The following is a 15,234-nucleotide window of genomic DNA, read 5'->3' on the forward strand; positions in this document are numbered from 1 at the left end:
AGCATGCTATTTGTGGAAACTGAGAGCTGATTGTAAAGTTCATATTGAGAGGTAAGAGATCCAGAATAGCCAACTCAATACCAAAGGAAAAGAACAATATTAGAAGATTGACACCAGAATTCAAGACTCCCTGTGAAGCTAAGGCAAAGAGATCAATGAAACAAAATTGCCTAGAAGTAGACCCATGTGAAATAAGTGAGATAATCAGCTTTCTTTTTCTTTTCTTTTCTTTCTTTCTTTTTTTTTTACACAGGGTCTCAAACTCCTGAGCTCAAATGATCCTGCACCTGCTTCCTGACTACTAGGATTACAGGTGTTTATCAACTGTTCTTAGACATAGGAGCAAAGGCAACACAATGAAGTAAAGATTGTCTTTTCAACAAACAGAGCTGGAACAACTGTACATCTACATGCAGAAGAAGTGAATTCAGACATAGATTTTATAATCTTCACAATAATTAAATCAAAATGGAACATTAAAATGTGTCCTAATCCATTTAGGCTGCTATAACAAACTACTATAGATGTGGGTTCAAAAAAAAAAAAATCCTCCCAGTCCATCTGCTTCTCACCTTTTGGCCATCCCACTGGCATCTCTTGGGCCTAGTCACATATACAGGATGGGGAAAGAAAGGAGAGAGATAAGGAGGGAAAAGGGCAGGAGAACAAAGAAACCCAAGATGCATAAAAGGACAGGATGCTCCCATTTCTTGGGATACCAGGATACCAGCTATGGCCCTCTTCTTCCTCCTGGGAGAAGTCTGTTTCCATTCTTTAAATAAAACTTGCTAGTTTCTATGCTTGAAAAAATAAAAGATATTTGTAAAATATATCTGAGAAAGGACTATTACCCAAAATACATAAAGAGTTTTCAAAATTCAACAATAAAAAAACAGCCTGCTATTGTTTGTATTTTATACTAAATTTTGCTGTGAACCTAAATCTGCTATAATTTTGTTTTTTACTTTAAAAAATTAAGATGCTGAACTCTAAACTAATTACATTTTCTCCCTGACTTCTCTCCGAATTCCTCTCCTTCTAGGTTTCTTTTTCAGTGAATAGCATCATGAGACATTCAGATAGCCCAAGTCAGAAACTAATATATCTACACCATAATAAGACACTTCACCAAACAAGATATACAGATGGAAAGTAAGTGTATGAAAAGAAGTTTAGTATTATATATACCATTGGGTCACTGCAAATTAAAACAACAATGAGAAGTGTATACCTATTTAAACAGCCAATATTCATAACGATGATAACAAAGGCTGGCAAGGATGTGGTACAACAGAAAAGTCATTCATTGCTGGTGAGAATGCAAAATGACACAGCCCCTTTGGAAGATTTTGGCAATTTCTCACAAAACTAAACATATTATACTATCTACCAATTGAATTCTTTGGTATTTACCAGCTGAATTGAAAACTTATGTCCACTCTCATAAAAACACATGAATGTTTAGCAACTTTATTCATAATTGCCCAAATCTGGGAGCAACCAAGATGTCCTTCAGTAAATGGATGGACAAAAAAACTGTGATACATCTAGACAAGAGATAGTATTATTCAGTGCTAAAAACAAATAAGTTATGAAGTCATGAAAAGACACGGAGGAATCTTAAATGCATATTACTAAGTGAAAGAAGCCAGTCTGAAAAGGCTACATACTGTATGATTCCACAAATATGATATTCTGGAAAGGGCAAAAACTATGGAGATGCTAAAAATCATCAGCTGTCAGGGGTTAGGGAAAGGAAGGAATGATTAGGTAGAGCATAGAGAATTTTTAGGGCAATATATATATATATATATATATATATATATATATACACATATATATATATTGTATATGATAATTGTAGGTGCACGTCATCATATGTTTGTCAAAATTCACAGAATGTACAATACCAAGATTGTGCCCTAATGTAAATATGGATTTTTGGTGAGAATGATGTACTACTGATTGTAACAAATACACCATTGTAGCACATGATGATCATAGTTGGGAAGTTTGTGCATGTGTGCAGACAGGAGCTATATGGGAATTGTTTGTATTTTACACTAATTTTTTCTGTGAACCTAAATCTGCTATAGTGTTTTTAACTTCAAAAAATTGAGATGTCTAAACTCCAAACTGAATAAATTTTCTCCCTGACATTTCCCCCAAATCCTCTCCTTTTAGGTTTCTTTTTCAGTGAATAGCATCATGAGACATTCAGGTAGCCCAGGTCAGAAACCAAGGAATCAACTTAAACTTTGCATTATGCTACCCTACCCATTATATTTCTAAGTATTATGCATATTACTTTCTATATCTAGAATTTATATCCTTCTTCTCATCTCTAATGTCACTATTAAAATGTCCTTTACCTATTAGCTAATTTTCTTTTGATCTTGCCCTTGGGCTGTTACGAATAAGTACAATTATTTTTATGAGATTTTTGTTTTCTAATCTTCTATCAGCCTTCTGTGAATTAGGCCTGATGAAGACCAGAGATGTAAACTTCAGCTGTGCAGAAATTTCTTGATATCTAATCTTATAATGTTGCTCTAATTAAACTAAAAGCCAAAGCATGACATGGGTAGCAAACTAAGGAAAGAGATGGAATAACAGTTTCTGGCTCTGTGTATCATTTAATCGATTAAATTAATTTTAAAAATGTAAGTTACCAAAAAGATCCATTAATCCCTCATGCCATTTCTATGCTTATAATCTTTCAGTGCTTCCTCACTCCTCAAGACAATGTCTGTACTCTTTAGTGTGACATGAGGTCCTATACGACCTGGCAGCCATCTTTCTTCCCAGTTCATCTGCCCTCATTCTTCATTCACTCAGTTGTTCAGTCCAAAATCCTAGGCATTATCCTTGTATAGTCTCTTTACTTGAGCCTCTGTCTCCAGATTCTTCTCCCCACTATTCATTCCATCAGCAAATTCTGTATATTGTTTATTCAAAATATATCTAAATCTATGTGCTTCTTTTGATTTCCATGTCATCTCTTCTAATTCAAGTCACTATCACTGCTCTTCTAGTCTATAGAAATTCCTTCTTACCTAGTTTCCTTTCTTCTACACTTGCTTTTACATTCCATTCTATACCCAGCAATAATACTTTTTAAAATATCTTGAGATCATGTCATCCCTGTTTAAAAATCTAATGAATTCTCATCTCACACAGAATAAAATTCAAATTCCTGCCAAAGCTTTCTATATTACTTTCCTATTTCTGCAGTAACAAAATTCCACAAACATAGTGACTTAACAGCAGAAATTTAATCTGTTATCTGATTTTAGACTTCTAACCCTGACAAATTACTTTAAGTTAGAAGTCTAAAATCAGTCTGATGAGGCTAAAAACAAGGCATTGACAGAACTGGTTCTTTCTGGACATTTAAGAAGAGAATCCGTTCCTTGTTTCTTTCAGCTTCTAAAGGTGACTTTTCTTGGCTTATGACCACATCACTCCTATCTCTGTTTTTGTTATCACATATCCTTCTCCTCCTTCTGACTGTCTACTTCTTATAAGGACCATATTACATCAGCTTCAATCAGATAATCCAGGACAAGCTCCTATTCTTAACTTAATCACACCTGCAACATTCTATTTACCATGTAAGATAAATTTGCAAATTCTGGGGATTAGACTATGAACATATTTTTTATTGGTGCATTCTAGTTGTACATAATGATGGGATTTGTTGTTACATATTTGTACAATATAATAATATAATTTGGCCAATATCACTTCCCAATACTTCCCCCTCCCTCTTCTCCTGCTACTCCCCAGTTCCTTTCCTTTAATGATCTTTGACTTTCATGAAATCCCTGAGCCGCTCCCTACACCTTTCTTTTCCTCTTTCCTCTCTAGCTTCCACATATAAGAGAAAACATATGATCTTTGGCCTTCTGATTTTGGCTTATTTAACTTAACATAATGTTCTCAAGTTCCATCCATTTTCCTACAAATGACATAATTTCATTATTCTTTATTATTAAATAAATCTCCATTGTATATATATCACATTTTCTTTATCCAATTCATCCAATGGATGAACACAAAGCTGGTTTCATAGTATGTCTACTGTGAATTGTGCTGCTATAAAAATGGGTATGCATATATCACTGTAGTGTGATGACTTTAACTCTTTAGGATAAATACCAAGGAGTAGCATGGCTGAGTCACACAGTGGTTCCATACCTACTCTTTTGAGGAATCTCCATACTGATTTCTACAGTAATTGTACTAATTTACAATCCTACCAACAGTATAAAGGTGTTCCTTTTTATCCGTATTCTTTCAGCATTTATTATTATTTATATTCTTAGTGACTGGCATTCTGACTGGCATGAGATGAAATCTCAGTGTAATTTTGATTTGCATTTCCTTAATTGCTAAAGACGTTGAATATTTTTTCATATTTTTGTTTCCATTTGTGTTTCTTTGAGAAATGTGTGTTTAGTTCATGTTTTCACTTATTAATTGGGTTATTTGGATTTTTTTAGTGTTAACTTTTTAAATATTTTTTTAGCTGTTACTTATATATGGTGCTGAGAAATGAACTCAGTGCCTCACACATGTGAGGCAAGTGCTCTACTACTGAGCTACAACCCCAGCCCCCAAGTTTTTTGAATTCTTTAGGAATTCTGGATTTACCCTCTATTAGAAGAGTAGCTACCAAAATTTTTCTCCTAAAATCCTGTAAGTTCTCTCTTTGTATTCCTAATTGTTTCCTGTGCTGTGTGGAATGTTTTGATTTGATGCCATCCCATTTATTAACTATTGGCATTATTTCCTGAGCTTTTGGGGTCCTATTGAGAAAGTCATGATTGGTGCCTAAAAACTGAGTGCTGACCCTACATTTTCTTCTAGAAGTTACATAGTTTCTGGTCTTTGAATAATGAGAAATTATTCTAGGACCGGAGATATAGCTCAATTGGTAGAGTGCTTGCCTCACATGTGCAAGGCCCTGGGTTCAGTCCTCAGCCACATACACACACACACAAAAAAAAAAAAAGAAAAAAGAAATTATTCTAGGTCTTCAATCCTTTTTTGTTGATGGTGGTGGTAGTGGGGATTGAACCCAGGGGCACTTAACAACTGAGCCACATCCTCAATTCTTTTTTTTTTTTTGTTTTGAGACAGGTCTTGCTAAGTTGCTTAGGGTTTGTTTATGTTGCTTGCCGCAGTCCGGCTGCAGCAAAATAACCGGGGGGGTGACGAACAACTTGTGAACGTTGATACAGCAGGAGTAGGAGCCATTTATTGCAGGACAGGAGCAGTATCTATACATTCCACACAGCTTATCTAATTAGCATAAACTAGATACAGCAGTCAACCAATAAGGAATCTCCACACTTAATAGCTCGCTTTTGTTTCTTCTCAAACCACTCCCTCTGGCATTTTGCCAGGCACCATCCAGACTTGTTTATGAACTCTAACATTCCCCTGGTAAAATGCCAGGTGTTATTTTGACTTGTTTACAGACTCTAACATTTCCCCCTTTTGTTTAATTTAAATAACGACCATAGTGGTTTTTACAGAAACACCATAAATAACCTGCTACAAACAGAAAGGGAGGATACAAAATGCCACAATACCAAGCCAATTGATGGCTCCATGCAAGAAGCCCTTGGAAAAATTATACCAGCAATGACACCATTTGCAAAGATACCGAGTTACAATTTGTTGTAGATTACAGTTTGTTGTCTCAGTCCAGGTAAAGTAGTGTCTCAAATAGATTAACTCACAGTCCAGGTAAATCACAGTCCAGGTAAGTTCTGCAGGCAGCTAGCTTAAATCACAGTCCAGGTAAGTTCTGCAGGCAGCTAGCTTGATCCGAAGTCCGGTCCGTTTCTCAGCCGAAGTCTTGTCCGGTTCTCAGCAACACTGGAAATTCTTCCACCTTCGTCTTTACTGGCACTGGGACGAAGGCAGGAACTCCGGATGGCTAAAGAAAATCCTATAGTATTCTACTAAGAAAACAACCTTCTGAACAATTTAGTACATTATCTCAAGGTTTTTACATTTGAAATAAGCCTTAATAGTGCTCATTACTCATTAGCTTCCAGGTGTGGGCGAACCATTGTAGTTTAGTTATTGGCATTGAAAATGACCAAACATCAGGGACACCAGTAGTGTCTTCTGCGGCTGTAGCGTCCGGGTAGCCCCAGATGGCCCTGGGGAGAGTCCCGGACTCAAACTGCTACTGGGCACAGGGAGCAAGAGCCTGCAAGACTGTGCCTCCAGGTCAGGTTTGGATTTGGGGTCTCGCAGTGGAGTCCCGCTCCCCGGGCTGGGGGCGGGAAATTGCTGGCTGCCGCTGCTTGGAAAGCCCTCGCTGCGCCATGACCGGCTTGGGCATGAAGCAGCCGTGGCGCCGATTCACGCACCCTCCGGTAACGAAAAGTATTCAGTAATAGCCTTTTGCTGCAACTTTTTTCCTGATAATCCTTCTTCTTCTTAACTTTCTTTTTCTTTCTGACTAGAGTTCCTGGGCTTCCATCAACACATGCCCTAACTATTCTTGGTTCCACTGGGGTGCCTTCTTCCCTTAGTAATTTACTTCTCACCCCTTCCATATTTTCATCACAAAGACAATACAATACACTGAGACAAAACAAGACACAAACATACTGTATCAATCTTCTCCATTTTCTCGAAATTGTCATTTTTCCTCTCGCCCTATCTGCCTAGGGACGAGCAGATTTGCTCCAGTCCTATCTATGGACGGGCAGCATTTTTCGTCACTTACCCCCGAGTGTCCCGGGGCTCCCCGTAACGGGCCACCATCTGCCGCAGTCCGGCTGCAGCAGAATAATCAGGGGGGTGATGAACAACTTGTGAACGTTGATACAGCAGGAGTAGGAGCCATTTATTGCAGGACAGGAGCAGTATCTATACATTCCACACAGCTTATCTAATTAGCATAAACTAGATACAGCAGTCAACCAATAAGGAATCTCCACACTTAATAGCTCGCTTTTGTTTCTTCTCAAACCACTCCCTCTGGCATTTTGCCAGGCACCATCCAGACTTGTTTATGAACTCTAACATTCCCCTGGTAAAATGCCAGGTGTTATTTTGACTTGTTTACAGACTCTAACAGTTGCTGAGACTGGCTTAAAACTTGTGATCCTCTTGTTTCAGCCTCCCAAGCTGCTGGGATTGCAAGTTGTGCCACCATGCCCAGCCTTTGATCCATTTTGAGTTGATTTTTGTGTAGGGTGAGAGATAAAGTCTAGTTTCTTTTCATTTTTTTGGTGCTGGGGATTGAACCCAGAGACACTTAATCTGAGCCACATCCCTATCCCTTTTTTGTGTTTTATTTAGAGATAGGGTCTTGCTGAGTTGCTTAGGGCCTTACTAACTTGTTGAGGCCAGCTTAGAACTCAAAATCCTCCTGTCTCAGCCTCCCTAGTCCTTGGGATTACAGGTGTATACCACTGTGCCCAGCTGTTTCATTCTCGTACATGTAGATAGCCTTTTTAACAGATGGTTATCTTTTCTACAATATGTTTTTGGCACCTTTGTCAAGAATCAGATGACTGAACATGTGTGGGTTTGTCTCTGTGGCCATGGATATATTTGAGGCAGAGAAGAGATATGATTTAGCCTTCCATATTTCATACAAAAATCATGAAAAAACCTTAAAAATCTGGATTCATTAAAGTTCTGATTTGGGGAAGCTTTACTGTAACTGAGTTTTAAATGTCTCAAAAGGAACAAGTTAGGAAGAGATACTTATAAGATTTAGGAAGGGGATGGTGTTAATAACAGAGTAGCTGGTGGATGTTAGTAGTCCTGGAAGGTATTGATTCAAATTTGTAACCTAAAACATATATGTCTGTGTAAATACAACTAAATTACTCTATCTGTGGTTTATTTTGTAGTCTATGGGTCTAAACAAGTTGGTGTTAAAATAGAGCTTCAGTAGTTTATGTTGCACATGATAGAATAATAGTTGATCCATTTCGCAAATTATTAGTTTTTGCTTCAATTCTCATTTCCCCTCCTTTCTGTCAATCTTCAGGCCAACTTGGAAGAAATACTATTATTCTTCTGAGACAAGATCAATCTATATCTGGATTACTATTTAATGTCACAATTGTATAGTGAGTTTTTCATGGTAGTCATTTTGACCTCTAAAGTATCTTGATCTTTTTGTTGGATATCATTTGTAAATCATCCAGTTTAACAATGGTAGGCAGGAATATTTAAAACTGAAGATTATATATCTGGTAACAGCAATGCAACAGACACTAAGACAAAAATTATTGAAGTTTGCAAGGCATTTTAAAGCTGTATTCCTATATTTTCAAACCAGAGAATAAAAACATGTGCCATAATCTATTTGGGCTTTCCTTAAGTGTCTTTTTAAATTAATTTGGGTAGGGTCTGTTCAACCTTACCAGGGTTTGTTGAATTAGTTCCCATATCTGCTAATTGTCAAAATTTGGGTCTTGGGAATACCAGGAGTCAAGGACTAAGGTGTCCATTAGCAATCAAGAACATTACTTCAAAGGAAGGGGATAAAACAGCCAAGAGAATAGGATACAAAGAACATGATAATGAATGGGGCCTTGTTCAATGATCTTGGATGGAAACGGCCTTATTTCATGCAGTTATCAGTTTGTTCCAATGGGCTAGCTGGCTATTTTCATACGACATCTATCTCTAAATATTATAATGGAGTTTTCAACATGCCTTACAAAACTCTTCATGGTCTGACTATCTTTGAGGTCACCTCCTAGAACTCTGCTTCACCCTTTCTCTACTAGACAGCCTTGCTCTTCTGCAAACAAGTTAATCTTATTCCTGCATAAGAGTCATTGTACTCATTGTTTTCCTTTTGTGAAATGATCTTCCCTCCAATATTTGCATTGCTGACTCCCACTATCCACTATGTCACCTCCCTAGATTTTACCTTACTACTGGGTTTAAAGTCTTCTTACATACCATTATTTGCTTTTTGGTACTAGGGGGTTGAACCCAGGGGTGCTTTATCACTGAGCTATATCCCCACTCTTTTTTACTTTTTGAACCATGGTCTTGCTAAGTTGCTGAGGCTGGCTTTGAATTTGTGATTCTCTTGCTTCAGTCTCCCAAGTTGCTGGGATTACAGGGTTATATCACTGTGCCCAGCTCCCCTATCATTCTTGATTCATGCTTCATTTTTCTTCATAGCATTCTTCATCTTCTGTATTTATTTCATATTTATTTCTTCTTTGTTATATATTTTACTTGAAAATAAACACCAGGAAGTCAGGAAATTCCTAGTTTGTTCACTGATATGCTTTCAGGACACAGAACACTATTTACCATTTCGAGGGGCTCAATAACTACAATTCTTGCTGAGTGAATGAATAAGAATCCCACACACACTATGCTTCAGCCATATACCACTATTTTCAGCCTTCAAGCAGCTTATTCTTTTGAATGTGTGGGTTTTTCTGTTTGGAATAATTTCCTGATTCCTTCATAACTCCTGATCATCCTTCAAGACTCACTTAAGGTCTATCCCCCTAGGGAAATTTCATTGATCCATCTGTACAGAGATATGTTAATTTTACAATTACTATATATTCCGTGCAATCTCTATCAGAGTAATAAATACGTTTTGTTAGCTGAGTGCAGTAGTACATGCCTATAATCCCAGCAGCTTGTGAGGCTGAGGCAGGAGGACTGCAAATTCAAGGCCTGCTTCAGCAACTTAGTGAGACCCTATCTCAAAATAAAAAATAAGTAAATGAAAAGAGCTGGGGATGTGGTTCAGTGATTAAGTGCCCCTGGCTTCAATCCCTGGTATCATAAATAAATAAATAAATACGATTTTTTAGTTAATATTTTGACTAATTTACCCTGGTGTCCTAAGAATGTATTGGAGTGCTTTATTTATAATAAAATTGACTAATTTTAGTGTGCCAAGCATTATACTAGTTTTTTGTTTTTTTTTGGAGGGGGGCAGTACCAGGGATTATGCTCAGGGGCACTTAACCACTAAGCCACATCCCCAGCCCTATTTGGTTATTTTATTTGGAGACAGGGTCTCATTGAATTGCTTAGCACCTCGCTTTTGCTGAGGCTGGCTTTGAACTCGTGATCTTCTTGGCTTAGTTTTCTGAGCTGCTGGGATTACAGGTGTGAGCCATCACACCCGGCTTATACTAGTTTTAGTGTACATTATTTTAATCCTGACAGGAAGTCTGCAAAATATGTACCATTAACCCTGTATTATGTATGAGGAAACTGAATAATTTTCCTAGTTATAAACCTGAGTTCAGACCTAAGTGTGTCTGACTCTAAAATCCAGTGCTTCTCCCAATGCCTAAAATCACGAATCTCCTCCATTTTATTTATATAACCTATTGGTTATAATTTAATGACCTAATTTCAACATTAGAATCTGATCTCATTTTGGTTCAATGTTGAATGTTTTGGTTCATTTTTACTTGATTCAGTCTGTTAGGTTATAGACAAAAATGAATACTGGATATCTTATTGTTTCTTTTCTTTCTTTTTTTTTGTCACTACGACCAAAATATATGACAGCAACCACTTAGAGGAGAAAACGTTTATTTGGGGTTCATGGTTCCAAATGTCTCAGTCCATTGGTGATAGCTAATTACATTGCTCTGGGGAGCACAACATGAGGAAGGGCCCATTGGAATAAAGCTGCTCAGCTCCTGGCAGGGTCAGAAAGCAGTGTGTGTGTGTGTGTGTGTGTGGGGTCCCCCTGAGGGAAGGTGCATCCTTCTAGTGTAAGGCCCTAGTGACATACCTCCTTCAGGCACTTTCCACCTTCCTATAGTTCCTACTCAGTAATTCAAACTAGGATTGACTGATTATGTTATAGCTCTCATAATCCAATCATCTTACCTTTGAATATTCCTGCAGAAACACAAGAGCTTTGGGGGAACACCTTATATCAAAACCATAATTAATTCTTTGAAGTTTTTATTCAGGTGGTAGTTAGGAAGAGAAAGAGAATATAGACCAAGTATGGGAGGTTTTCAAGGCCAATGATTTTTGTCATTTCTGTTCACATTCTCTTGGATAGAAATCAGTTACATGACCTCAACTAATCATAGTGGGAGCTGGGAAACATAGTTCAACTGTGTTCTGGAGGAAAAGGAAATATTTTGGTGATCCACAAGCTGTTTTAGGGTCAAAGATATACTTTATGTAACATGGTTATCACAGGGTACATAATGAACAAAGTTATATGCTATTGCTATTATCATAAATATGTATGCTGAGTGCTAGAATAAGTTTCCTACATTGAAATGTAGTAATTGCTTGAGTTCTAGCAAGAGAATTCAGCTACAAAGAAAAGTCCTTATTTTTTGTAAGGTATATAAGGTAATGTTTTACTGATTTGGCTACACCAGGAAGTGTGAACATAGTAAGCTCAGGGAGGAAGGAGTTGCCAGGTGTTCCTATCAACTTCATGAACAGAATGCTAAAAAAGTATAACTGCATTTCTAACAGTAACAATAAGGAACTAGTAGATTGTTTCTGGATTTGGAAATGGGTTTAAGTATAAAAGTGTAAAAATTCTGGTTCATTTTCTCTTCTATATTCTTTTTCTCCCTCACTTTTCTACTTTTGCAGGGGTGAGGGATACTGGGGATTGAACTCAGGAGCACTCAACCACATTCCCAGCCCTTTTTTGTATATTATTTAGAGACAGGATCTCACTGAGTTGCTTAGTGCCTTGCTTTTTGCTGAGGCTGGCTTTAAACTTTCGATCTTCCTGTCTCAGCCTCCTAAACTGCTGGGATTATAGGCATGTGCCACTGCACCAAAAGCTGACATTTTCCTACTTTTAAGTCATAGATATCATCAAGTTTCCTCAGGTACAGTATACCATTTCAATCCCTGATACCCAAAAAAAAAAAAAAAAAAAAAAATTGGCCCAAGGTTTGAAGCGACTACCACCTGTAATCCTAGCAGTTCAGAGGCTGAGGCAGGAGTGTCACAAGTTCAAGGCCAGCCTCAGCAATTTAGCCAGATCCTGTCTCAAAATAAAGAATGAAAAGGGCTAGGGATGTTGCTCAGTGGTAGCACCCTGGTTTTAATCTCTGGTACCAAAAAAAAAAAAAAAAAAAGAGCAAAACAAAACAAAATAAACATTCAAAAAAAAAAACAAACCAAAAAACACAAAAAAACAACAACAAAAAAGAATGGACAAAGGGTCTGGAATCTGTGGACTTTGAGGAAGTTACATTACTTATAAGCATTGTTTGTTTTCCTGAATTAGATGTGCATAACACTTTTCTGCAGTTATTGTGATAGGAATTAAATGAAAAAAAAATTATGTAGTACATAGGAGGCATAAAAAAAAGCAGTTGCTTCTTCCCTGTACATCTATGCCTCTCTACAACAAAACTTTTAGTTGGAAGAGTGTAGGAAATAACATACTATTCAAGTTGTTTCCTTCTATTTTGGACTGTTCATTTGTAAAGCAAATAGGCCTTTGAATTGGTAATCAAAGTAAGGAACTTATTATTTCCGGAAGGACTGATGGGTTCACTGTTAGAACAGTATTCAGCAACTACAATGGTGTCTCTCATACAGTAGGTATTTGATATATATTTTGGGAAGAGTGAATTATTAGCAAAGTACTAAGTAAAGATGATGCGCCAGACAGATTAATTATGGGATGGTCATGATACATTTGTGAAAAAGTGGGTAAATTTTATCAAATGAAAGATTTGGAGTGATATATGTAAATGAGTGATTTAAATGTTTTCTTTATTCATTCAACCATCATTCTACTGTGTGTCTACCATACATTAGCCACAATACTAGCATAAGGATATCTCCTCACCCCCTACATTGAGCAATAAAATCAATCACAGAAGTATGTACAAAATATTACACAAGGAGACAACTGCCTACCTATTGGGGTATGAAAGACAGTATGGTAAGTAGTATTGGGATAGGAGAGAAGAAATAGGATAGGTAGAAAGGAAACAAGCAAGGAAGGAAACAGGACTCTAGTTTTATATTACTTTTAATTTATGCTGAAATTGCTTTCTATGGTGTAAGTCGAGAACTTGCCAGGGCTGAGTTGAGGTTCACTTTTCCCTTCTGGGGACCTCCCTGGATCTTACCTGGTGGCATGGTTTGAGTGCATGTAGGGGAACAAGAAGAGTTAAAGTTCAGTAAGTAGTTAGGTAAGGATTAGATCATGAAGAGATGTGTATCCCAGGCTGAATTCTTAATTTTATCCTCTAGGGTAGTGATAGCGTAGCTTGTCTTAGTCCATGTAACATGGATAACATGCTGTAACAGAATAACACAAGCTGGGGCATTTAAAATACACATAAATGTACTGGCTCACATTTTTGGAAGCTGGGAAGTCCAAGATTGAGGATCTGGTATCTAGCGAGAGTCTTCTTGCTGTGTTTCTAGAGCAGAAGCCAAAGGAGGGTGAGAGAGAGAGCAAGAAATGGAACTTGATTATTTGCACAAAGATCATTTGAAAAACTTTCCTGGATTATCTTTTACAGGAGTGCATAAAAATGTGTTTCCTGCTGGGTGCTCAGGAATAACTTTTACATTGTCTCCAAGGATAAAATATTTCCAGTTGATAGCTAGATCACCTCTATTGGGGTTTATCAAGCAGAGATTCAGGCCAATCAGTAACTTAAACAATGAAACCCACAGAAGAGTAGCAATGATGGTTGACATTTCTTGAGAATTGGGTAATTCCACTCCTTGATACACATGGGGTAGAAAACTGGACACCAAAATCACTGATGGACTGCAGATGTACTGAAGGAAGTCATTACAGTTTTATGAAATTTGAAGCTGGTTTGATAAGGATGAAGCCTGTTGGTTTAGAACTGTAAGTTTTTTGTAAAAGCATGGGGCTGCATAATTTCACCAGCCATAGTGGGGGTGGGCAGCGAGACAAACAGAAAGAAAGCAGGGTGTGTATGTGGGGTTTGTGAGAGAAAGGCAATGGGAGGATACCACACAATTCTTCATATGATACATAAAATACAAATATCTATTAGTTTTGCCTCATTTGAGAGTCACCAGATTGGAGCACAGTATTTTGGATTTGGTTGGCAGATGGTGTACACAGATTTTCTGAGTATGTTAGCATTTCATTTGAAAGTAGCAAGATTACATATGACTATGATGGTAACTTAACATTCATAGATTTTAAAATTTATCCCTAACTATGAGTTAAATGTAGGCCAGTAATAGCATTTTAAAAGGCTTTGTTAATAGATCTTCTGGGTCTTACAAAAGAGATTTTTGAGATATAACAACTCAGCTCTAAAATGTCTGCAAGGCAAGGCAGTGTCAATATCTTTCCATGGAAATCTGGATCACCCAAAGAGAAAATAGGTCCAAGGGAAGAAATAATAAACCCGGAGAGATGGCAGGTACTTATTTCTGACCCTTTGAATGGAACTTTTCCATTTACTACCCCTCTCACTTCCTTCTATGGTCTGGACCTTTAATCACCACAGCAGTCAGCCTTGTAGGGTCAAGCTAATCCCTGTTGACATCATCCTACTACTTCCCTTTTCGAATTCCAGGGAAGCTATGTGTTTCCTGTCCTATTTGACACCCTAGGGGATGAATACTGGCCGGTTAGTATCTAAATTTAGACTCGAAGCTACATGTCCAGTTTTCAGAGTAAAGATAAACAAAACCAAGTGACATTTCAAAGTCTCTCAAGGAACAAGGGAGAAAAAAAAAAAAACCTTTCTGGGGTAAACAAACAGGAAGCTTCAACAGTTCCACCTTGAAGAGAGGCCTGCTGGCAGGTTCTGAAGATTGGCTGGAACCTTTTTCTTTAAGCCAGGAGGACGGCTTTGGGAGCGTCACCAAACACAGTCTTGACTCGGCTAGGAAAGCCCCGGGAGTCAGAGCCCTGACACCCTCTTCCTTAGAAGAAGCTGTGCAAGCAGCTGCACCTCCTCTTTGTCAAGCCGTGGGTTTCAACCTCAGGCCCTAGGTCCTCCCACCCCGCAGCGCGCCGACCTCACGGCCCCTCCCCCGCCCCGCCCCCCCCTCTGTGACCCCCCCCCCCCCGGGGCCCAGCCTTAGGCGACCTGTTGGCAGAGAGGGCCACGTGACGCGGCGGGCCGCGCACTCCCCCCGGGCCGGCCTCCTGTTGCGCCCGCCGGGCGGGTTCCATCACGTAACGCGCGGGCGCCGCCCCGCTCTTCCCTCGCTGAGCGAGGGAGGGCTGGCGTGGAGGAGAAA

Source organism: Marmota monax, unplaced genomic scaffold (genome assembly GCF_021218885.2).
Source record: "Marmota monax isolate L192 unplaced genomic scaffold, Marmota_monax_Labrador192_F-V1.1 WCK01_AAM20220418_F8-fsc00096, whole genome shotgun sequence".
NCBI lineage: Eukaryota > Metazoa > Chordata > Mammalia > Rodentia > Sciuridae > Marmota > Marmota monax.